Below are 25,897 nucleotides of genomic sequence, written 5' to 3'. Positions count from 1 at the left end.
GAGCGTGGAAGGGCTGGAGAGCGAGGCTCAGGGCACACGCAGCAGAGGAGGGAGGAGAAGCTGGCAGTAAGTATGGGACACAGAGTGAGGACTTCACAAATAGTCGGTGATGGCGAGACAGACTCCGGCTGCCTTAGCACAGAGCCTGACAGGGGCGGGCTTGACAGTTTCTATAGTGTGTGTGTGAGAGAGAGAGAGACAGAGACAGAGAGAGACAGAGACAGAGAGAGACAGAGACAGAGAGAGAGAGACACAGAGAGAGAGAGACACAGAGAGAGAGAGACAGAGGGAGAGAGACAGAGACAGACAGAGACAGAGAGTCAGAGAGACAGAGACAGAGAGAGACAGAGACAGAGAGAGAGAGACACAGAGAGACAGAGACAGAGAGACAGACAGAGAAGACAGAGACAGAGAGACAGAGACAGACAGAGACAGAGAGAGAGTCAGAGAGACAGAGACAGAGAGAGACAAAGACAGAGAGAGGGAGAGAGACAGAGAGAGAAGGAGAAGGAGAAGGAGAAGCAGAAGAGGAGTGGGGGGGGGGGAGGAGAGTAAGTCCACGGTTTGATTTAATTAGTATCTCATGACCGGCTCAAAGGTTCTCACCAGCTGACCAGAAGGCAACTCCTACTGTGCCTTGTGGTTAAAGTCTTGTACCTACAATGCCCTCTCCAGGTAAACTCACTTAGCACAGAGGTTCTGGAAGAGTCTGCCTCCTGCCCTCCTCCTTGTGATCTCCTGGGAGGGGGGAGCCAACAACCAAAACTGAGCCTCAGGGCAGCTACTCAAAGATATTATTAGATTTGACTTTCCATCAGCCAGACTCCTCACCTGCTGCAACTCACATTCCACGCTGTCTGCGCTCCTTTATTTACTTAAACAGAGCAGGGCTGGGCCAGGGCCGCCTTAACCCCCATCAGGGACAGACACTCTGCCGCCACGTGACTCAACCACACGCTTCCTCTCAGACCCGAGGGCAAGGCTCCGTTGTGACAACCAGCACACGCCCTTCCTGCCTCGCCTCTCCCCCCAACTACAGCCCATCCATCAGAGACGCTTCCTGGGAGGGGCTGGTGAACACAGCAAGCGCGGTCCCACCAGACACCATGCTGCCTCTCAGCCCTCGCCTCCCTTCCACATCACGCCTGTAAGCATCCTGGAAACGCCCTCAGGAGCTGACAGCTTAACCCACGGTGGCCAAGGCAGTGGCAACACAGCACACGCCTCCCCAGCCCCTCCGAGGGGACCAAGCATCAGTGATCCCACCCCACAGACCAGCGGTCAGGGACGACAGCAGCCGCTGTGTCAGCCCAGCAAGAAGTTCATGGATGAAGGGACGGTCCTGCCCCTAAGGAATCCGGGTCAGGAAGATGCAAATCGTTACCTCATTCAGTAAATGTTTATCAAGCACCTTCCTTGTACCAGACACTGTTCCAGGTGCCTGGCGTCAAGTAGCAGACAAAACAGAAAGAAATCCTCTTCCTCACTGAGTTAATATTCTAGTGGTAAGAGAGGAAATACCTCTTCCCACATACTTAGTAAAAGGAACCAAAGCAATGACACCAGGCGAGGACCGAGTGATGCTCATACAGAAAGGAAGAGGAGAAAATACTTTTTGCTGGAATAAGGGAGGCTTGAGGAGGAAGTAGGGGCAGAAAAACCTTGTTACAACACAAATATGCCTTCAGAGGCTCAAACATATAGACATCTTCAAAAACAGACGACCCGGGGCTTCCCTGGTGGCGCAGTGGTTGAGAACCTGCCTGCCAATGCAGGGGACACGGGTTCGAGCCCTGGTCTGGGAAGATCCCACATGCCGCGGAGCGACTAGGCCGGTGAGCCACAACTACTGAGCCTGCGCGTCTGGAGCCTGTGCTCCGCAGCCAGAGAGGCCACGAAAATGAGAGACCCGCGCACCGCGATGAAGAGTGGCCCCCGCTTGCCGCAACTAGAGAAAGCCCTCGCACAGAAACGAAGACCCAACACAGCCATAAATAAATAAATAAGTAAAAGTCAATAAACAAAAACAAACAAACAAAAAAACAGACGACCCCACTGTGCTTTCCCTTGTCTGTAAGGGCCACTGCCCCGCCATTCCCCAGCAGACACTAGCGGTTCAAGGGCCGCAGAGCAGGTGGGGTTCAAAGGTCACGTTAAGGTCCTCGTAACAGTCAGGTTTATAATCGACTCACATAATCTCCCCCCCAGCCCAGCCAAACCTACACACCCGCTTCAGACAGCTTATTATCTATCACCTTGTCTCACTGCCCACCTCTGTGGATCCGAATTGTCATGCACCCCGATCCAGGGGGCGCTTTGCCTGGGCCCACCCTGCTCTCCAGGGCACTCTGGGCTCCCCAGCTGCACCCTCTGGGGCCCACGTCACACAGAAGAATGCCCACAGAGTCATTCTCTCCCTGGGCAGCCTTTCAGGAAATATGCTCGAGAATCAGAGGTTAAAGAAAATTACCTTTCAGTAGATGTGCAATAATCTAGTTGAATATCTTTGCTTAATTTTTTTTAATTATTCTTTTTTTAATTTATTTTTTATTTTTGGCTGCATTGGGTCTTCGTTGCTGCGCGCGGGCTTTCTCTAGTTGCAGAGAGCAGGGGCTACTCTGCGTTGCAGTGCGCCGGCTTCTCATTGCAGTGGCTTCTCTTGTTGCGGAGCACGGGCTCTAGGCCCGTGGGCTTCAGTAGTTGTGGCACGTGGGCTCAGTAGTTGTGGCGTACGCGCTCAGTTGCTCTGCGGCATGTGGGATCTTCCCGGACCAGGGCTCGAACCCGTGTCCCCTGCATTGGCAGGCGGATTCTTAACCACTGCACCACCGGGGAAGCCCCTATTCTTTTCTCTTTTTTTTAAATTTTTTTTTTTATTTTTTGGCTGTGCCACGTGGAATGCAGGATCCTAGTTCCCTGACCCAGGATGGAACCCGTGCCCCCTGCATTGGGAGCGTGGAGTCTTAACCACTGGACCGCCAGGGAAGTCCCTGTATTTGCTTAATTTTAAAACATGTGAATTTAAAAAAAAAACACACAGACAGCTTTGCTTCCTTTGGGCCATCAGTTGAGAAACTGCAGAATTCCTTTTGCCTGGAACCTAGAAAACCCTGTCCCAAATCCAGCCAGGCTCCTTTTCTGGAACATCCTTGTCAGACAAATGTACAGTTTCTATAGAAATACCTCCATCAACAGAGATCCTCCTCCAGGCAGGGCAGCCTGTTCACTAGACAGTCAGAGGTTCAAAAATTCTCCTGATATTTCTTTACATCCCCATCCCATGGGCCCTAAAATTGATTTGGCTTAAAAAAATGTAGATCAATATTAATTTAAATATGATTTCTTTTTAGCTATAAATCCAATCATTAAGCAGAGCGATTTGAAGAAGAGGGGGAAAATAAATGGATACGCTGAGGGCAGGAATTGTCATTGTACATAAGGACAAAATACTGCCAAGAGATTTTGGAAAGACAATCTTTCGGGAAACAGTAAGTGAGCTAACGGTGGTGCTGAGTTTTTGCTGTGCGTTCTGGGAAACGGGAACGAGGGCATCCAGCGAGGACTTCTGGCCGGGAGAGGATACCCAGCTTTAGGATGAGGGGGCTGGGAGAGGGTGCTGCTCCTGGGGTCCAGCCAAAGACAGGGTGTGTCTGGGGCAGGGGGCGGCAGCCGTCATGGGGCTTAAGTGCCCTGGATCTGGGGAAAGGGTAAGGCAGCTGGCGGTGAATACGTTTTATCAAATCTATGTGTGATTAAAATGAGTCCCTACACTTTAGCTGTCTTTCTCTAACTTCTGTCTTGGAAATTCTCACATTCTCTCTCTAAATGTGAGGATGTCACACAGACCAAGCCTGGGAGACGTGCCCAGGGGTTCAGTCTAAGAAAAAAAGTAAATTACTCAGCTGGGTCCCACCTTAATGTTCCGGTATACCTACCTGGAAAGCTTATTTTAAGAGAATATGCTAAGTTTTTAAAAAAAAAAAAAAAATCCCGTAAGTAAATCAGAATAGTATGAGTTGTTTTTTTGGTGACAGCAAATATCCAAAACTCTTGGTTATTTGTGTGCTGCTTTTTCAGCTGGTCGACACAACAGTATTGCAAACACATTGTGAAATTATCAATACGTACTTTTTATTCTGCGACTTGAAACTCAGAAAGGATTCATCATCCCTTCCTGGGCTTCTCCTTTAGTTTCAGAAAACGACCAGTCTCCAATGTAGCTAGAATCTAAAAAAAAAAAAATTTTTTTTTTAAAATTACAGGATGTAACTTCTAAAGCTGAGGAATACATACGTGAGATGGAATAAATTCATTTGCCTTAAGTTAACCTCTGAAAATACTGGACTTCACCCGACTTTATCGATATCCCTCACTCGCATAAGGCCTCGCACAATGGGAAGTGAAACTGACAATTTCTATCACAGGTTTTTTCTACTTGGTCATTTTGATCACGACTAAAATTGCCTTGATTAATCTGACTTAACTTGAAACATTTGCCTTCAGCTACTGTAAACAACCAAGTTACCCCCAATTTCAGCAACGCGGAGTTCCCTTTCTTTCTCACTAACCACCTCACCATTGTGACAAGTCACGTCAAAAAGCATCACAAGCTGTTCACCCACATATGCAGGGGACCCAACAATATCCAGAGACCAGAGCGGACATGACCAGAGGGGAGGGAAGAGTGTCAGTTATGCTTTCTTCATCTTGATAAGATGTAGCAAATCGAATTTTAACGGATGAACAAACTCCTATCCCCCAAGGATGCACTGAAAATCTCCCAGATCTAGAATTAAAATAGAAAGTGCTGCCTTTTTTAATCACGTAACATTCGCTAATTCAGTCTGCGGCTGCCTCACTGCAGTGAGCACGTCTGCTCCTCCCTGGTGATGGCTGGTGGCTTTGTTCTCTGGACCTGGCTCAGTGCAACTTCAGAAGCCAAAGGTCACCAGCACTCCCGGGTGACCGAATACAAGCTGCAGTGTGGCAGAGACAACCTTGCCTCTGAAAATGCATCCAGAACCCAGTTCTGTGTCCTTCCCAGCTTTCTTTATTTATGCCAGGCTCCCTGAGATCTCGATTTGCCCTGCCAGCAGCAGCAAAAGGAACATCCTTCCAGCCTTCTTTGCCCCTCCCCCTGCTTCTCTTAGCCAGACCTTTGCCTTAGTATGTTTCTTCCTGTTTACAGTAGCAACTAAAGGCATTTAAGTACCGCAGTGCACACAGAACTGTGCTACCGGCATGAGAAGCTCTTTTTACATAGCTGTCTACCTACAGAGATGTCCTCGGTAACATGAAGCCAAAACTCTCTCCAAACTCTAAAGTATAGAGATGCTCCGTTGCCAGGATATATTGGGCAGGATATACTGAAGTATATCAAAACACATGTACTCAATGGATTATTATTATTGTTATTAATGGCAGTCACTAGAACAGATCAATGTGAAAAAGAGAAAGATATTAAGATTACAATAGATAGGCAAACACTTATAAGAGATAACACAATTGAAAAGAGCAGAATTTAAAATTGTTCCAAAGTGCTGATTACAACTATACCAGAAGTATGATCACATATGGATGTAGCTATGGAAATTATAAGATATATATAGATATATATTTATACATCTTATAATTATACATAGATATCTACATATCGGTATATAGCACAAATAAACTTAAGAAAGAGTTGGTTGATGATTATTAAATTCTAGGATTCTATGAAAACAGAGTGATAAAGCTCTTCCCAGCCTTAAAATATGCAACACTGGGGCTTCCTGGTGGCGCAGTGGTTAAGAATCTGCCTGCCAATGGAGGGGACAGCCCTGGTCTGTGAAGATCCCACATGCCACGGAGCAACAAAGCCCGTGAGCCACAACTACTGAGCCCGTGAGCCACAACTACTGAGCCTGTGTGCCACAACTACTGAAGCCCACATGCCTAGAGCCCGTGCTCCGCAACAAGAGAAGCCGCCGCAATGAGAAGCCCGCGCACCGCAACAAAGAGTAGCCCCCGCTCGCCACAACTAGAGAAAGCCTGCTCGCAGCAATGAAGACCCAACGCAGCCAAATATAAATAAAAAATTTAAAAAATATGCAACACTTCAGAATCACAGAATCTTGTCACCAGAAGGGACTTTAGCTCAACCTTTTCATTTCACAGATTAGTAAATTATACCAAAAGAAGTTAAGTGACTTATCCATGGTCATAAACCTACTTCCTGGCAGAAATGAGACCAGCACCGGGAGGTCCCCACTCACGAATCTGCCTTCTCAGAGCACACTGCAACGGACTCATGCAAATAAATCAGGGGGTCCCAGTTATCTGAGTGGTCATCGTCCAAATACCCACGTGGTTAGGAGCGTTTTTAGGGAAGCACACCTTCAAAACTCTACGATATTTCCTAATATCAAGTCATTTAAATGACTTGAATTCCCACTCAAAATTCCATCCTTGTTCACCGTCTGCATCTTTCCTGATTGCAAATCTTGCCCTCCAAATACAGAATTTCACAAGGTTAATCAAAAGGGCATTAGAGAACTTCCCCAATAACAGGTGAAACAAGGGCAAGTGGGGACTGAGCGGGTGGATGAGGCAACAATCTTTAAGAGAAACATTTTAAGTTGGTGGTGAGATAGGGATTTCAATACAGAAAGAGTTTAATAGTAAAGAATCTAAAGGGCCCAAAGGAAAATGACTAGGACCGCAAATATTCCTGTAAAACTGACCATCTTGAAGATGTGATGTCAAGGTCAAATGGGATTTAAAAAGTACCACGATATACAATCATACAATTTTGTCTAAAAATGTATTCCTCTCCAAACGATCAATACTTGATTTTTGCATCGCTCATTCTAAGAGTTAGCCATGGTCAAAATGATCTTCTAAATTGTGTTAAATATAAACTAAAAGAATTATTTTCATGATATTCAGAGTTTGGGGCAAGATAAAGTCCTAAAGCTTTTTAAAATTGTATTATGAAATTTTGGTCCCCATTTAAGTGGATTCAATCTAAATGGCCTTTTTCTGGTTCTAATTATCCTCAGATAACAAGGACCTGCTGTAGAATCTTCAGAAATAATTTTTTAAAGTATAAATCAGTAATATGCAGGGTATTTATCTCATTTCAAGCCAAGCATACATTTTAGGAGCAGGAACTTTAGATCCAGAATATGAAATATCAGGGGACAGTGTGTTTTTAGTTTGTCCCTCTGCCATAAAAAATAATGCATTTTATATTTTATTTTATACAAAATAAAAAGGTTACAAAATTACAAATGACTGTATTTGTCTCAATTCTTTTAAAAAGAGCGAAAGTGTAATAATGTATTTACCATTCTGAATTACATAATTAAACTTTATACCCTATTTTATTTGAACATAACCATGAAAAAAGCTACATAAGGTTCTTAATAGTGGTTAATTTGCATACTGTGATTGGTTCTATCATCTGCAATTATCTGTGGTTCTGCATAATCCCTGGTCTGAACTTCACCTGAGAACAATCAAGTTGGCTGAGTTTTCCTGTGCTCAAAATGTTTATTACACGAAAATGGTTCGTATTCAGGGCTGTTTAACATTCACTCAGATAATAAAAGGGCTTCCAGTATCATGAAAACACAAGGTTTCATTTTAGAAGCATCAATTATTCAGTGGAACATTTTCTTCTAGAAGAATAAAAAAAGAAAGAGAATATTTTTTTCCATTAAATAAAATTGCAATGTTCTATAGTAGAAAGATATTTTTTTCTTTTATTTTCCAAATCCGTAACAATACTACGCATCTAAATAATCAATGACAAACACACCTTAAAGTATGTGGGATAATAAATTTGAACGATTCACTTCTTGGAAAGCTTCTAGCTGCTGTGACCGAAATAATAAACAATTTATGATTCAGTTTGTTTACTAATCCTGTCTCAAAGGTCAAGGCCAAAATTATTGACTCAGTCTTGCTGTCAAATTTACTTTGCAAATGAGTATGAATGTATGACTCAGGATTAAGATGTGACTAAAGCTTCCTTCCAGGAAAGACAACAAAGCTCCCAGTTCCCACAGCCACCAGAGGCTGAAGAACAAAGGTGGGGAATACCAGGCAGATGCTTGAATTATTTCACCACTGTGGTCTAAGAACAGTAAGAAGAAACTGCTCAAAATCACCTTCCCAAATACTTGAGACTCACGCTGAATGAATCGGATGAGGCCTCTGCTCTGGTCCCCCTTCCTGGAGTGGAATCAGTGAACAAGTGGAAATTCAAGGACCAAAGGAATCCCTGCTCTACTGACTCGGGTAAGTTACTGCCAACCTCAGGGGAGAAGTTGGGTTGTTTTACTGCTCTAAACAGGAAGTGTTTGTGCAGGGAAGCTTGACCAAACTATAGGAAGCAAGAAATCACGGATTGGGCTCCTTATTTTTGGCCAACTGATTTAGAAGCAGGTGTTTGTCAACATTAAAACTGCCTTGAAAAGGAAATGCACCACTAAACTTCCTATCAGCCCTAAGAGGTGACGTCACGAAGATGATAATAAACGTGACTAACCCTCCCCTGTCTGCTCAGCATCTTCTAGCCACGAGGGAGGGAGCATCCCCACACTGTTTAAGCAGGGGGAGACCAGGTGGGCTCAGGAATCCCACAGACTGCCTTAAAATGCTTCCTAACTGGGGCACGTTTCCTCACCTCGCCAAACCTCTTTACTCGTCTGTAAAATGGCTACAGGAACAAAGTCGTAAGATTCTTACTAGCTTTAAAGTGTCAAGTGTGTAGCACAGTGCTTTGGACACAAAATGTTCAGGTGGTTCATTATTCTTCTTTTTCCTGCTACATACAAAATAGAGTACCTTTCTACATTCTCTTGGGAGAAGCTGCCTTAGATATTGAATATTTTCTCTACTTAGAGCTGATCCTTTCCACCCAAACTGTGACTGGGGATGTTTTTTATTACTGTGAAAATACAGAAAAAGTAATACTTCAGAATGCAGCATTCTAAAATCCTTTTCCCTAACAGTTACTCCAGAAGAGAAAGGACCCTTACGATTTTGGTTTAATGATCTCTAACACTGACATAGCACCAGGCACTGTTTTCCATACGTTAACTCATTTAAAATCCATAATATCCCCATTTTACAGATCAGGAAACTGAGAAGCAATTTGTCCACATGCCAGAGCCACATAGGACCTCTGTGCTGTGTATTTATTTGGGGGGATTTGGGGAGGAAGGGTAGGGAGGGAAGAAGAAGGAAAAAAAGCAAAACAGTCTAGAATATTCTTCCCCCCTCCAACACACATACATAGCAAAGAAGATTTTAATTGTGAAGACATCAAATACCTTCCCACTGGCTAGTTCTTCAAATAAAAATGCTTGATTTCTTATTTAAGTATTTTCCTAGAGATACTTGCAGAAACAAGAGGAAAGAGAGGGCTGGTTACCAAGCAGAATGGTGTCAGGTAGCAGCATAGAGAGAGGACCCCTGCAGGGCTCTCAAGGTAGGAGGGTGAGAGGGGATTGTTCTAGACCTTACTGCAATCTAGCACCAAATGGCTGTGTTCATCACAACTGCACACACACAGGACACCTGTGAATTCCAGCCCGTTCTCCCACCGCTAGAAACCGTCCCCAAAGCATTCTTCTTAAATATGATGCCTTCAAATGTGAGAAAAGCCAGAAGAGCAGGAGCTGCTACTGAAAGAAGTATGGGCAGATATGCATGTGGCCTGTGCAAGGTTACCAACATTAATCCAATCTTCATTCATCATTAAACATGATCCCCATTTTAGAGGCACGCTTAAGAGATGGAGCGTTTTACCCCAAGCCACCGCAGACTGATAAATTCCAGCTTCTAGATGCTATGATGGTCTAAGGAGTCCAGTGGGGTTTTTGAAAGGCAATCATCTCCCCGCATCGCATAGAGACACCCCTGGGAAGGAAGACGGGTGAACAGTGCACCCCAGGAAGAAGAGGTATACCTATGTAAACAAGGATGGGAATAACAAAAATTAATACTTTCAGTTGCTTCGTTAAGTGTTTTGCAAAACACGATTTAATGCTGTCTTTATATAACCACAGGGGAAAAGGGGAACTAAAGAAGAATTTGGAACGTGTGGGAAACCTCGAGGTGAGAGGTTGACATGAGCTGCACAACGTTAGGGACAGAAACGTAAGGAAACTGAACTTTTGGAAGTAACTGTGGATTCAGAAGAAAAGACGGCAAAAGGGAGAGAGGGGACCAAGGAACCACTGCAGAGCCAGGCGCCTCTCTCTTCTGCAAATAACCGCACTGCTCATGGCATTTCTGAGGCCAGGAATTAGGAAACTACTGCATCAGAGTCTGGGGGCTTAGAGCACACTTTCTGCTAGAAGGTGGGCCCCTGGGTTCCACAAAGTGAAGAGAGATTAGGAATGAGGATGCAGCAAAAACCTGGGGGGCCTCAGCCGCCAAACTATTTAGAATGTTAATTTAAAATTAAATTAACTCGTTTAAAATGCTAATTTGTCATTTCAGAGGGTGAATAAGCTTGATGTCTCCCACGAGAAAACCCCCGCTGCCTGAATCATCTCACTCCCCCCCAAAAGAGGCAAACTTTGAAGGGAAATAAATCCCATCGCTTGTATTTAAAAAGCTGTTCAGGTGGCAAGGGGTAGACAGTGGAATCACATCCACGTGAGCAAATGAAAAGTTGCCTGAAGTTTCCCTCAAGCTCCGTTTCAGAATCAAGGTGGACAGAGAAAGTGTCGTTAACAGGTGATAAGGTGGGGAGGCGTCCGGTGCCCGTTTGGCTGCACCATTTAAGCCAACGGGAGCCAGCCCGGCTGGAAAAGCACTGTCATCAAATGACACCGTAAGACCACGGATTTGGAAGCGCTCAAGACAGATCTGAACAACTGGTGGACGGGCTGGATTGTGTCTGAGAGCTGAATACAAGAACGGATTTTAATAACTGAACAACGGCTATGGTTTTAATGATACGGCCGGACAGGATGAGGCCAAACTGGCTGAGGGTTTTTTCAGCCCGATTTGCTAGACTTTTTAGCGAGCGGTATTGGTGGAGGTGGAAACACTGGATGGGAAGCCAGGCAGGGCCAAATCTCCAGGCAGGAGAACGGGAGACGGTTCAAGTCCAGGCCTCGGCGTACCTGGGGTCAGGGGCACCTGCTGCGCTGTTTCCTCTGGGTATGTGGGCGGGTGAAAATGCTAGTCTGCGAAGAGAAGACACCAAACCAACTGAACAGTGTTTTGGGCTCGAAACCCTCCCTTTAGACAAATAAGAAACTGGAGAGTGATTTTCAAACTTTACACTGATGGCGTCTGACTGACCAGGCAAAGATGAAGGGAGATTTCCAAACTCAGGGGAGAACAGCTGTTTTTCTTCAAAAAGGAAAAAAAAGAAAAAGAGGACACGATAAAGAATATAAACATAGATAAAGGAAATTAATTCGCCTAAAATAAAGAGGGGCTCAAAATGTCGGCTGCTCTAGCAGATATTTGACCAAGACTGAGTGCTCACCGCATAAGACAAAACTGCTGAAATCAAAAGCAATCAAAAGGAGAGCTGGATGAAGGTGGTTCTTGAGGGGACGTCCGAGCTCTACCTTCGTTTGTGTGGGCTGGAAATTCACGGTAAAATGAAGATCATCCTCGGTCATGTTTTTCACTGAGAAAGCCCTTGGATGAGTATTTTCCCCAAACACTCTAACCACCACATGATCCCAGAGGCACCTTCTCACCAAGGAGACATTCCTGCATAATCTTTCTGCCAACAGGAGCCTAGAAATGCCACAGGAAGAGCTCTGGGCACCTGCTCCGTGAATCCCCTGCCATAGCCTATAAAGCAGCGAAGAAATGCGTACTATTTCCACAATTTCTGGAAGACAGCATTTGGCTGCTACTCCGTACTGCCGTCACCCCCAGTCGTAAGTGCATCCTTCTTGGCTATTCGGATACTTACATAAACGCAAGTTGGAGAAGCACTGTAATTGGGCCCATGTAATCCCAAGGCTCCAACAAGCAGCAGGTACCACTGGGGCTGCCATTTTCCTCTTCTCCATCCTCCATCCCTCAAACACCAGGTGCCCTAACAACAGCAGGCCCATCTTCCTCCTCTCTCCCACTATCACGCCCCACCCCCCGACCCCTCACTGCAAGGATGGACCCTGCATGGCAGCCCACCCCTCTGGGCACAGCCATGGGCGCATGACCCAGGCCAGAGAGATTGCTTTCACAGGACTTGATTAAGCAGAACTGGAAGAAAGAGGGTCTTTCTTCTTTCTCTTTGGGTCGAAGCTGTAAGGGCTGCCAGCAGCCATCTTTCAGGCCCATCCCCCAGGGGGCACCTGAGCCTCGTCTGAAGCCAGGTTCACCCTTGGATTTCCCTAGTTTATAAGTCAACAAACTCCATGTTTTGCTTAAGCTAGTTTGAGTTGGGGGGTGGGGAGATGTGTAACCCCCAACGTTCCTCAAGAAACATAAGACTGTTGCTTTTTTTAATAGGAAAGAGAAAAATCTTATATCTAATAATATAACCAGTTACCAGTTCCCACCCAAAAAGATTCTCCACATTTCAACAGAAAATAATTGTTCACAAATACATTCATAAAACAGTCACTTATTTTAGGCAGAAAATTGTTCTAACTTGATGCTTGAAACCTTAAAATTAAATGGTTTAATTATAAGGCTCCAAGTTATCTTTTCATATATTGCGACATTCTAATAAACTTGAAAGATTGTGTAAAATAGTTTTTAAAGAATTGTCAGACAGGGGCTTCCCTGGTGGCGCAGTGGTTGGGGGTCTGCCTGTCAATGAAGGGGACACGGGTTCGAGCCCTGGTCTGGGAGGATCCCACATGCCGCGGAGCAACTAGGCCCGTGAGCCACAACTACTGAGCCTGCGCGTCTGGAGCCTGTGCTCCGCAACAAGAGAGGCCGCGATAGTGAGAGGCCCGCGCACCGCGATGAAGAGTGGCCCCCGCTTGCCACAACTGGAGAAAAGCCCTCGCACAGAGACGAAGACCCAACACAGCCAAAAGTAAATAAATAAATAAACAAAAATTTAAAAAAAAAAGAATTGTCAGACAGGATGTGGTGGCATCTTGAAAAACAACGAGCCATGGTGTTTCCCAGGGAACTGTCCCAGGCTAAAGCCTCATAAAGACATCTATAAAGGATAGAGCAAGTGCTACTTTTGGAATAAATGTCCCATCAAAATTGGAAAAGCTCCTGAAAGAAAAAAACTGCACACCGAACAGCACAAGCAGACGTCTTCTGTCCCCCTGTGGCACTCAGACATCCCGGAGGAACCTGCGCCGAAACCATCCCTTGCAGACCAGGGGCAGAGACAGTGACCTCCCCGCTTGATTCTGCAGGAGGTGAACTCCTGGATGGGATGGCGCACGGAGCAGCCGCCCACTGCAGCCTCAAGCTTCTGCACTTATCCCATCACTCACTCCCTGGACCCCGAGGGAAGCTGCAGCCAGAATCGGGATGTTAGTTCCGATCACAAGTTGATGAGGTTTATCAGATGGGGTAGGAATAATCAATGAAGTTATTCCACTTCATAAATAAGGCCACCCTAACGGGCATCAGTCCAAGATGTTTTATGGTGACAGTGATAAGAAATCCCTAAACCGACAAAGCCCACAGACCTTTGATCTTTCATGACTTTCCAATGTATTGTCTGTGGACAATCTGACCACCAGACCCATCCCTGGCTCTGAGTGGCTCCTGTCCCTGGTGCAAACCTTCAACTCACAGCCCGACGCGGACACCTTGTTTTCTGCATGTCTGCCCTTCTGGAAGGGCCCAAACTCTAGAGGAGCAGGGATGGAGTCTTCCTGATCTTGCTTTGTGGCACAGATTCTGAGGAATTTGACAGGCTGCCTAACAAATAAATGTTCATTAAATGGATAAACCCTATTTCCTTTCACTTTGCTGTTTAAAAAGAAAAAAAAAAAAAAAGCAAAAGCAAAACCAAAAATAATTCCACACTTGGATCTTAGGATCTCAATCAAGATACTCCCAAAATATGAGGGGGCCCAATGTAGACTTGGGGGTAATGTGAAATCATCTAGGTGTTTATTTTTAATACAGGAAAGAGCATAGTTTTTGTTAAAAAAATAAAAAGAAAAAAGAAAAAATTTCTAGCTTTAAAACAGACCCAGGATTCTTCCCCCGCTTGCCTGTTTTTTTATCAGTCTTTTAAAATTTCTCTGGGTTCAGTTATTGAAGGTCCTAACACTGGATTTGAAAGTAACTCAGGTCAATTCAGGGTCAAATACCAGAGACTGAGCATGCCCCCTGCACACGCCAGCTCTGCTGATAGGGAACTGTCAGCCCTCAGCCATCAACACCACCTGTTGTCAGAAACCCCCCTCTTGAAAATCGCTTCTTCCACCCCAAATGCATTCCTGTTCTCCACTCATGTGCCCTCCATTCATGACAAGTGAAGCAGAGAAAGGGCAGGAGAACAGAACAAAGGCCCCTCTGTCAGCCAGTCCTCAGGGTGCTCCAGCACCTACCGGGGCTCTGGGCTCAGAACAAAGACCCCAGCGAGGGGCCAGTGGGGCGGACATGTGGCCCTGGGCAGGCGACCTCTGCTAGGGGAAGGGTCCAGACGTTGGCGGCCTCAAAGGGGTAGAGGGAAGCATCAGTGGGCAATCCCTGGATCCGCCTGCAAATAACAGAGTCCTAAAACATGGGATGTTGCCCATCCCATCTGGAATGCCTCAGCAGCCCTGAAAAACAATCCACTCAGTGGAAAAGGCCAAGTCTCTCTGGGGAGGTAACTGTCAGATGTGTCCTTGACCTGGGTGTTTATTGTTTTAGACTGAATGTTTTGTCCCCCACAAATTCATATGTTGAAACCTAACCCCCAACGTGAAAGTATTAGGAGGTGGGGTTTGGGAGTTGAGTAGGTCATGAGGGTGGAGCCCTCACGAATGGGATTAGTGCCCTGATAAGAGACACCAGAGAGCTTTCTGGCCCCTTCCACCATGTAAGAACACAGGGAAAAGACAGCTAGCCATCTACAAGCCTGGAAGTGGGTCTTCACTAGACACCGGATACGCCAGCACCTTGACCTTGAGCTTCCAGCCTCCAGGACTGCAAGAAACACATCTGTTATTTAGGCATCCAGTCTATGGTGTTCTGTTATAGCAGCCCAAACAGTCTAAGACATTTATCAACACGGAAGTTCACTGCTATTTCTTACTTCTGTGGGCTGGGCACGCCCACCTTTTACCCCCAAACTGCAACCACTCTTCTCTCAACCACATCTGTGATCTTCTGTTAGGTTTCCCAGTCCACAGAGCTCACGCCACTCTGCAAATCCACAGCATCTCACAAGTGTGTGTGCGTGTCCACTTAGGAACTGAGCATGCACTAATAGGTGACAGAAAATAGGTTGTTTTACAATACTTTGGAAATGTTTACACCATGTCTGCCTCACTAGCAGGGATTATTTTCTCACTCTTTTTTTTTTTTTAATCTCCAAAGCACCTAACACAGGCCCTCATGTAGAGTAGGTTCTCAATTATTTGTTCCCCAAATTCCATCTAGAATTTAATTTATTTGGTTATTGATCATTTCCCCCCAGTTGTTCATTTCACCCACAACCAAGAAAACCATTTACTGGTGAAACAGAAAAATGAACTATTGTTCACTTTTATTTGAGGGAATAATCCTGGGACACAAACTCTTCCAATAACAAAGCCAGGATAGAAGATGCAACAACTGAATAATATTACCCTGGAGACTCAATCATTCATCCACAAAACACTCAGCTTTGGAGGGACAGTGACAGATGCACTGCCTCTGTCTTGGGAAGGGAAGGGAGGGAAGAAGATGTATGAACAAAAGTACACTGAAGTTCCACACGTGCAGTGAATGTATACACACAGGGCTCTTGCAAACACAGCTGGTGCCACCAGCAATGCTCTTCATGGTACAACTGCTCCTCAGATTTCAGATTTTGGTTCAAATGGCACCTCCTCCAAAAAGCCCTCCCTGACCATCAGTGTAAAGTAGGTTTCTCCCCCCACCCCCTAACCCATTTTCTGCACAGCACCCTTCTGAGCACCTAGCACATTTTTAAGCCTGGATTTCTTGGTCCACTGCTCATGTCTGTCTCCCCTTCCAGTCTGAAAACTCCAGGAGGGTAGGGACAGCTTGTTCTTTGCATCCCTGCTCAGAGAGGGTGTGTGTGTGACCAGTGAACGCTGTGAGGATACATGTGCCAGGATGGCCAATCCCACCGCCAAGGTCAAAGGTGGAGGAAGTTGGAAAAGCCGTCCTAAATCACAGAGGAAGTTCATGGGAGCAAATCATCACCCCCAGGAGCAGAGGAGACGGGCAGGCCTCAGGGGGAAATCCTGCTCCCTCCTTTTACTCACATAAAATGGGTACAGCCACTGCCAATGGGGTTGTGTCAGCTCCCCTGGCACAGTGCCCGGTACCCAGGACTCGAGCAATTACTGCCACTTCTTCCTCTCTTCTCCCGAGCCAGGTGATTTGGAAAAAAACACATACATACAAAGCACGAAATCCTCCTTGGCAAAATCTAATGGACCCGCGTCCCTGGCGAGGGTAGGAGCCGGGTGGGGGAGAGGTAGGCAGAAAGGAGCGAGGAGGGTTATGTGATCAGAACGAGGAGGGTTATGTGATCAGAACGTAAGCTTTTCGAGCTCACACTGAATTAGGACTGAACCCCTCCCTGGTCGTTCGGGTAACTGCTCAATTTCATTGCTTCCTCCATCAGCAAAGATAACCCAGAGTGACTCAAGGCCTGGCCTCCTAAACCAAAAGACATGTGCAGATACCTCCCAGGAGTCCTCAGGGGGTGCTACTTTAACTTTTAATACATTTAAGGAAGCAATTTTTAAAAAATTACCCTTCACTTATACACTGGTGTTACATTTAGGTTGAGATGCTTGCAGGGGATCTGTTTACACCATGTCCATGTGGTACCAATTTTAAACATATTAATACCTTTTGAAACGTCAGGAGAGCAGAAATGAGAGCTTTACAATTATTTTTTGAATGCATGGAACAGAAACCATGAAGTGTTAGAAGTTCTTTATCTCTGAATATTGGTAATTAAAGGAAAACATGGCAGGGGGGTCATTTTTCCTTTAATTTGCAACTTTCCCAAAGAGATCTGCAGTGCAGTCAAAGGTAATGTAAGCAGCATAAATATTCATGGTCAGAAGGAAAAAGGTGTGTATGGTAAACTGAATAATGGCTCCTCCCCCCCCAAAAAAAGACATTCATGTCCTAATCCCTGGAAGCTGTGAAGGTTACCTAACATGGCAAAGACTCTGCAGATGTAATAAAGTTAAGGATCATGAGATGGGGAAATTATCCTGCATTATCTGGATGAGCCCAACATAATCACCAGTGTCCTCACAGGAAGAGGCAGAGGGATATTAACTACAGAAGAAAAGGATACGAGGATGGGAACAGACTGGAGAGATATGCTTTAAAAACGGAGGAAGGAATGCAGGGAAAAGCCAAGGAATACAGGCAGATACTAGATGTTGAAAAAGACAAAGAAACAGAATCCCCTTGAGAGGCTCCAGAAGGAACTGGCCCTGCTAATACTTGATTTTATCCCTGTAAGACTCATTTTGGACTTCTGACCTCTGGGACTGTAAAGGAATAAATCTGCATCGTTTAAGCCATTAAGCCTGTGGTAATTTGTTACAGCAGAAACAGGAAACAGATACAGTGTGATTGTTTGTTACTAGATGAAAAATCTAATTTTAAAAGAATAATTATAAATTCTCACCCCCAAACACATAAACTTCTAAGTTTGACCTAATAAATTCTGGGTGCCTTTCCCTTTGCAAAAGCTAGAGCTCTGTTCCATTTCAGACAAAGACTCCTCCAGCATTATCAAATTCAGGGTATAACTGGAAATCTGTATTTTATTTTTTGTTCTATTATAAAGGTATGCTTTCTCGAATCTTATAGTGTTAATTTCGTTCTTAGATATAGTTCTTATCTCATATTAGGATTAAAATAGGAATAAAGGAGACACGATTTTACAGAAATTCACCATACCAAACTTAAAAAATTACAGCTTATCTGCAATCTGCTCTGGTTGTGTCTCAGGCTGTATTTGTTGGCTAAATAATATACACAGGAGTTTGAATGAGAACTCAAAACTTAATAATTTTATACCCATTGCTTTCCCTCCACTTCTGGAAACTGTTACAGCTGTAAAAGGACTACTGCATTGTAACTAACCAACGTCTGACTTATAAAGAGCATGGCAGCCCTTACTTAAGAAAATGGGTAAATGTGTTAGCTGACATAATTTACCAAAACCTTACACTATAACTCAACCTGGAAACATCTGAAGCATTTATAAACAAAATAATAAGGAAATGAAAGAGCATACCCCCATAGTTGCTTAAGAAGAATAATACGTAACAGTTTAAAATTCTAACAAAGAACAGAGGAAGTAAATTCAAGTAACTGAGCCACAGTGCTTTGATTGTATACTCTGAATAGGAATATTCTAGCGATGAAAAAGAACTGCAGGAAGTCATGACCCTTGCTTGTAGTTTCCTGTTGGCAGTGCCGTTGGAATTGGAATTCAGATACTCTTCTATGTGTATTGCAGGTAGCATAAAGCAAATGAATAAGTACACACTTCCTGTTGGTAATCCAGGCTTTCAGTGTGGGGAAAGGGAGATACAAATATGGAATTAGAGAAAAGTGAGGAAGGACCATGTGGATGGATTTGAATGGGAGCATATCAGTATGAAGTAACTTTTTTCTTACATTTACTTCCTAACTCTGTCCAATGAAGAAGCCTAGACACTGGGACACCACCTCAGCCAAAAGCACACATGGCACCCAGATCTTGACGTCTAAGTACACTGCCCAAAAGGAACCAGGCTCCACAGAGAAACGCCTGATTCCAAATCTGCAGCAATGACAGTACAAAGTGAATCCGGAACTTATATTGTCCCTTTAAAAATGGAGCCATTTGATGATTTTCCCGAAAGTGATCAAGCTTTTGGTTACCTGAAGTGGGATAACCTAATTATACCTGCCTCCCGTTGTGATTAAATTAATACACAACATCACTTTTGGACAAAAGTGTCCAAACTGAATCTCATTATTAGGAAACAATGAGACAAACCCAGAAGGTGGGACATTTGTCATGACTGTAAGTCCAGAATTTGAAAAAAAAAAAGAGTTTCATGAAAAATAAAGAATGGCAATATCACTATTCTAGATTAGAAGAGAGTAGAGAGGGCTTCCCTGGTGGCGCAGTGGTTGAGAATCTGCCTGCCAATGCAGGGGACACGGGTTCGAGCCCTGGTCCGGGAAGATCCCACATGCCGCGGAGCAACTAGGCCCGTGAGCCACAACTACTGAGCCTGCGCGTCTGGAGCCTGTGCTCCGCAATAAGAGAGGCCGCGATAGTGAGAGGCCCGCGCACCGCGATGAAGAGTGGCCCCCGCTTGCCGCAACTAGAGAAAGCCCTTGCACAGAAACGAAGACCAGACACAGCCAAAAATAAATAAATGAATAAATATTTAAAAAAAAAAAAAAAAAAAAAAAAGAAGAGAGTAGAGAAGCAAACCCCCCCAAAATGCACGAACATTAATTGGATGTGGGTGGTCTGGGGCAGAGGGCATAAAAAATTTTTTTGGACAACTGGAAAAAAATTTTAAAGGAACTGTGCATTAGATAACATGATTGAGTTAATGGTAATTTTCTTCAGTGTGATCATGGTATTGTGGTTATAAGGAGACTGTCCTTATTCTTAGGAAATTCCTGAAGTATTTATTTAGAGATAAATTTCATGATGCTTGCAATTTAGATTCAAATGATTCAGCAAGGAAAAAAATGTGTGTGAAAAATCATTGATAAATCCAGGTGAAAAGTATGCAAGATTCATTAAACCGCTCTTCACACTTTTCTGGAGGCTTAAACATTTTCAAAATTCAAAAAGTTGGAAGAAAAATTCCAAGGAGAGGGAACTTTAAATGTCTTCAAACCACATGCCATTAATTTTGCCCTAAACTAATTTCTACTAATTACTACGCTTGCTTGTTTGAAGATATTCAGGGAAGTAGTGCTAACAATAATGCCAGCTATAGCAGCTGTAGTAAAGAACCAAAGAAACAGTATTTTACAGATAAGAAGTGCTCTTTATATAATAATTAAATGGATTCTAACCAATTTAAAATAACGTGGCATATTTACAAATAATAATAATCAAAGCCACTGTGCTAAGTACTTTTCATGTATTATCTCATTTACTCTCATATTAAAACATCTAAGATAGGTACTATTATCATCCCCATTTTATAGATGAGGAAATTAAGACTTAGTAAAGTAATATAAAGTATAGCTAATATGTCTACACACATATACATACATACACACATAGCTAGGCTGTGATTTAAACTCGGGTAGTCTGACCCACTAAATGATGGTAAAAACACCTTTCTTTTCAAAATGTGCAAACTTACATTAGTGAAAAAAGGAATTAGTTATCAGGAAATGAAAGATTTTGACACAGTTTTGAGACAATGAACACAACCATAAGCACATGCAACTATAAAAGAAGAACAGAATGCAGAATGCTTAGAAAAAATTACAATCTGAAAATAAAAAGAACTAATGAAATTTTAAAATAAGGAATACCAAATAAAAATTTCAACAGATGAGTTTGAGGATAAAGTTATGGGAATCTCCCAGAACACGGAGCAAAGAGATGAGAAATTAAGGAAAAGATAAAAAGATGGAGCACTAAATCCAGGAAGTCTAACGTATGACTAATAGCAGTCCTAAAAACCAGAGAAAAGTGGGGGTAAAAGGAAGAAGAAATTATCAAAGAAATAATATAAGAAAACTTCCCAGAGCTAGAGAGAGACAGACACCTTCAGACTCAAAGGCTGTGCTGGTGATCACTGCACTGCCTCTTAGCTGCCAGTCTACCCTCCATTCCCTCCTTCCTGATCCTGGAGCTGCATGCGGGAAACGTCTCTCCTTTGCCAGCTGCCATCCGGCCAGGCTTTGTAAGGGGGCTCAAGGGGTGGTACACAAGGAAGGGCTTCCCTGCCGGGTGTGTTCTCACCTGCTTACTGCTGAGTGCCCGCAGGCCAGCAGCAGGTGCAAGATCCCGGGGCATCCCCTCGGCAGGTATCAGCAGCATCCTTGCAGGTGGTTCCCAGCCACTCCAGCGGGTGCCCAGTGAGGTGCAGTGGCAGCAAGCTATGAGTGTTGCTGAGTGAGAACTTGCAGGTACCCAGCAGGTCCTGTAGGCACCAGCGGGGGCTTCCTAAAACTTTCATCACCACCCCGGGAGGCAGCAGCCCACCCAGAACTGCATGCAGACCCTCACCCTGCTGCTCTCGCACAGTGGGCCACAGAGCCATGCCCTCTTCAAGGGGATCCGACTCTTGGCTCTCAGGTGGACGAGGGGCAGCTGCTTCCACATTGGATCCTACCTCAACCCTAGAGGTAGTGGCTGCTCCCTGTATCCACCAGCCCTATATCCATTACAGTTCTCTTTTCCCCTCTGTAGCTAATCCCCTGCTAACCCCTCTGTAGTTAATCCCCTGCTAACCCCTTTGCAGTTAATCCCCTGCTACTAGTTAGTAATTCTTTAAACTTTCCCTGTCCAAATTTCCGTGTGATTTTTGTCTCCTGAACAGAACCTGACCGATACACCCACTGACTACCAAACACAATAAACGAGAAAAGACTCTCACCCAGACATGTCACTGCGAAATCACTGTGAAATTGCAGAATACTGAGGAATAAAAAGAAAGAGAGAAACTCTAGGAGCCACCGAAAAGGAAAAAAGAGTCAGTTAAAAAGATTAAATAAAAAATCAGACCGACATGTGGCTTTTCAAATCAGTAGCAATGAGGCAAGATTTTGACACTGAGAGAAAAATTAATTTTAAATGTATAAATCCACACCAATCGTCGTGAAGAACATTTTCAAACGTGCAAGATTCAGGAAGTTTCCTTCAATCCTAGGAAGTCATGTGAGATTATATTCCACCAAAGTGAGAGTGAAAAACAAGAAAGGGGAAATGCAGCATACAAAAATGGTAGATCAAAGCCTGGAATTCAGAGAAAATTAGCAGGCTCAGGCCCAGAAAGCAATGAGAACGTCAGTGAGTGGGCTACACAAGGATGCAGAAAGAAAAAGGAATTTATTCCATGCAACAAATAAATGAGGTAGAAGCTAGAGGGTCTGAGGGATATGGTAAAGGAGACATGAGTCTTCCCTCAATAAATAAAAAAGTCAATAAAAACTCAAGGGAAAATAAATGCCAAAAACAAAATGCAAGAAAGACATAGTACAAATGTGCCATGGTTTTGAGTGACTGGTGGAATTTAACAGAATGAACGCATTTGTAAATGACACTAGAAATTTTCTCCTTTGAGCGATGCTGTAGTTTCAATACAAGAACTACAGGGAGGGAAGTGTATTCATAGCATATTACTGGGCCCTGCTGCAGGGAGTATTTACATTAACACACTCACTGTCTTGTAACCTTCAAACAACCTATGGACAAAGCAAAGGAAATACTGCCAATTAGAGAAGGCAAACATTACCAACCTCAACAATGCAAAAGTAAAGACAACGCGGAGAAAAGTCGAACAATGGACAAGGGGAAAAGAGAGGCAGACGAAAGGGTGGTGGTACTTAGGATCCTCATCTCACGAAACTTGGCACTTTAAATAAAAGGTAGAAAGTAGATGGAACAAGGTATATAGATTTATGAATATTAAATTTTTTTTAACATCTTTATTGGAGTATAATTGCTTTACAATGGTGTGTTAGTTTCTGCTGTATAACAAAGTGAATCAGCTATACATATACATATATCCCCATATCTCCTCCCTCTTGCGTCTCCCTCCCACCCTCCCTATCCCACCCCTCTAGGTGGTCACAAAGCACCCAGCTGATCTCCCTGTGCTATGCAGCTGCTTCCCACTAGCTATCTATTTTACGTTTGGTAGTGTATATATATCCATGCCACTCTCTCACTTCGTCCCAGCTTACCCTTCCCCCTCCCCGTGTCCTCAAGTCCATTCTCTATGTCTGCGTCTTCATGAATATTAAATTTTAAATTGCAAAGGTAACCAACAGAGAAATTCACGTAGCGATAAAACTAAGAAGTTGTGCATGCCTGTGTGCGCGTGTGTGGGCTCCATCCATCACAGCCGGCAGTGTCAACAGATGAAACTCAAAGCAGATACGTCAAAGAGAGCTGAGTAAATATGTTGTTAGTTATAGAAGTAATAACCACTACAGGAGCCATCAAAAATGTGTTGCCTCTGGAGAATAAGACTCCTGTTTTTTCATTATTAGTGCTTCACAACCATCTGAATTTTTGTAATCATGTTCATGAATCACTTTGAGGTTAGGGCAAGAGTTGGCAAACATTTTCTGTAAATAACCAGATGGTAAATATTTTAGGCATTGTGAGCAGTACGGTTCTCCAGAAACTACACAACTCTGCCACTGTGGTGCCAATAGACATTTGTAAATGAGTGACTGTGACTGTGTTCCAATAAAACTTTATTTATACAAACAAGTGGCAAGACCGATATGGGCTGCAGGTTGTAGTTTGCAGACCTCTGATCTAGTCCAGTGTTTCCCAGACTATGTACTATAGGATGCTCCAATATATTTAAGGATCTTCCTCCACAGAGAGGGCAGGGAGAGGCTCCATGTTCACAGAGCTTAGAAAACGGTGGGTTAAACGATGCTAAGCAGTCGTCTTTACCCCAGGACTTGAGCCTCCAATGTGCCTATGAGCCTGAATACCCAACCCAGAAGCACACAGTCTGAAGTACACACGAGGTCTCCAGTTTTTCTGAAGACACTGGAAAAACATCAAAGGCCACAGTGTTCTGTAAAACGGTTTGGGAAACAGTGTCATAACCGAATTCTTATCCTATAAAGATGAGTAAATAAGATTCAGAGTGGCACGTTACTTGCTCAAGGCTACTGGCTCGGTGGTGTCAGAAGTGGGACTGGGAGCGAGCACAGGGTGCCTGCCGCCACCCCACAGGGCGTCTGCTCAGATGCCCATGGAACCAACCAGCGCAAAGCTAAGGACATCTCTATCCTGAGCAACTCTAGGGGACACACTTCAAAAGAGTGCCACTACGCTGATGCCACAGTAATACTTACACTTCAAGAAATTGAAAACTATGGGCTTAGATTTTATTATTTTCTTTAGAAGCATCATGAGGTGAGCTGAAGTGATCAGGCTCAACCACTGTGAGTCTGTTTCCTCATCTATAATATGGGGGTGGGAAGAGGAGTAGGAAAAAAAGAAAACAAGGAAGAAGAATAAAATAATCTTTTTTCTCAACTTTTTAATGATCCGAGGTCATACTATTCAGTGGTACTAAGCGTACTTCGTATCTTACGACGTAAGTCACAAATAGCTGTTGATTAAGCTCTGTATGAACCTACAGCAACAGCCAAAGCACAGAACATTGCTTAGGAGATAAAAGAAAGTTGAGGATCAGAGACAAATGAAAAGGGCTTGGGAAACCTAAGATATAATCACTCATTTTTTGTGAAGATAGTACTAAAATATGAAACAAAGCAACACAGTCCCAAACATGGAAATGTTCAGGATACAAACTGAAAAACAAAAACAGGTGGTCTAGGCAAGGTGGGATTAAACACAATTGGGTATACCCACTGTGAAAATATCATCCTGGTTCCCAAGGTGGTTTCTGAATTTTAGAATGCTTTACAAGATCATTCTTTTCTTTTCATTCAAAGCCCAACCATTCCATTTTATTCATGTCTTTCAGGTGTCCTTTCATCGTCTGTGATTGTAAATGGAGATGGAGTTCTGAAAACATTCTTAGCCACCTGAGCTACAGGGCAGCTCTCGTCTAACACCCTCATTAATGGTGTGGAAATGAAGCCTGCTCCTTCCAGAACCATGGAAATGCTGCCTCTGCTGACAGAATGTCCATCCAACCAAGTCCGGGTGAGATGGAGCCAGAGGTCAATGGTCAGTAGCCCAGGGGAGAGGAAGAGCAGTAGCAGTTGACCTACAAACCTTGTTTGACCTTGTCCCAAGGTCACAACCCACAAACTGTCCCTGAGGTCGGATCTTCCCCCCGAGACTTGTCCTAATGGCCTCCCAGTTGGAAGCTGGCCAACCCCTGAGGCATGGTCACCAGATCCTTCAGAGACCACATACTGCAAGACTTCCTCTGTTAAATTCCTAAATCCCTGGGTAAGGTGGGACCGGACAAGGAGGAAGCAGCTGCAGGACAAGAAAAGTGAGGCCCCATCGGGGTGTTGGTATGAGGTTCCCAGATTCCAATGCAAACAAGCCCCTGACCAGCCCTGCCCAATGCAAGAACCATGGCCACACAAGGCTACTTGAAATGTGGTGGGTACAACAGAGGAACCAAATGATATATTTTAACTAATTTTAATTGGTTTTATCTATTTTTAAAAACTGAAACAGTGTAAAATATTTTTCCATGAAACACAAATATATTACTTTGGTAGGACTCCATTTCTCTTTAAACAGTATATTGCTTAAGATGGTGTTGATGTATTGCAGTGCCTGAATCTACACATAAATATATCACTGATCTACTTCATGTGAACAAGATAATTCCATTTAAATGATTTCATTTCTACACACTGCTGTCCCCTGTAATGTGTTTGTTGGAATATTTTATGCCAACAGCACAGGTGACAGTAATAATTAGGTAAATCCTAATTGGTAGCTAAATCAAAATACTTGTTTTAATTAAAATATTTAATTTAATTATTCTTCTAATTTATAAAATAAATATGGTCAAACTTTCAAATTTAAAACAAAGTCTTTGCACTGACACAAAATCAAGTGGAGATATAAAAGCTAGCACTATGATCA

The 25,897-nt window shown here is 43.8% G+C and overlaps 1 protein-coding gene across 6 annotated transcripts in view; it reads right to left on the bottom strand.

Annotated features, from left to right (window-relative positions):
• Positions 1-25,897, bottom strand: part of SVIL (supervillin) — a 239,004-nt gene that overhangs the window by 192,770 nt on the left and 20,337 nt on the right. For 5 of the 6 annotated variants that reach the window (XM_061177683.1, XM_061177718.1, XM_061177677.1 and 2 more), the window contains exon 2: positions 4,129-4,227. The exons of the other annotated variant lie outside the window; for it this stretch is intronic. The gene's annotated coding sequence lies outside the window, so the exon portion shown is untranslated. The remainder of the gene's footprint in view (positions 1-4,128; positions 4,228-25,897) is intronic. 6 annotated transcript variants of the gene reach the window in all.

Source organism: Eubalaena glacialis, chromosome 2, assembly GCF_028564815.1.
Source record: "Eubalaena glacialis isolate mEubGla1 chromosome 2, mEubGla1.1.hap2.+ XY, whole genome shotgun sequence".
In the NCBI taxonomy this organism is placed as follows: Eukaryota; Metazoa; Chordata; class Mammalia; order Artiodactyla; family Balaenidae; genus Eubalaena; species Eubalaena glacialis.
The sequence above is the reverse complement of the archived record's forward strand: the minus strand, read 5'-3'. Positions and strand labels throughout refer to the sequence as shown.